We start from the raw sequence: 265 nt of genomic DNA, 5'->3' as shown, positions 1-265 counted from the left end.
CCTGCGGCTGGCCCAGCCGTGCAGCGGTTAGGGGCAGGCGTGGGAAGCACAAGCGTTAGGAGAGGGCCATGCACTAGGCGCGGTTTAATGTGCCAAGCTCAGCTCCGCTGGGGGTTGATAGTAGGTCATTCTCGCCGCTACAGCACACCGACAAGAAAAGACTCCAACCTATCTGGCCGTGCTGGGGCTCGGTGGCAGCAGTGTGGGCGCCGTGGCCAGGTGGGCTCTCCGTTTCTGCCAGCGATGGCTTGTCTGCAGGGGGGTC

The sequence above is a fragment of the Phaethon lepturus genome, unplaced genomic scaffold (genome assembly GCF_000687285.1).
Source record: "Phaethon lepturus isolate BGI_N335 unplaced genomic scaffold, ASM68728v1 scaffold31651, whole genome shotgun sequence".
Lineage (NCBI taxonomy): Eukaryota > Metazoa > Chordata > Aves > Phaethontiformes > Phaethontidae > Phaethon > Phaethon lepturus.
The sequence above is the reverse complement of the archived record's forward strand: the minus strand, read 5'-3'. Positions refer to the sequence as shown.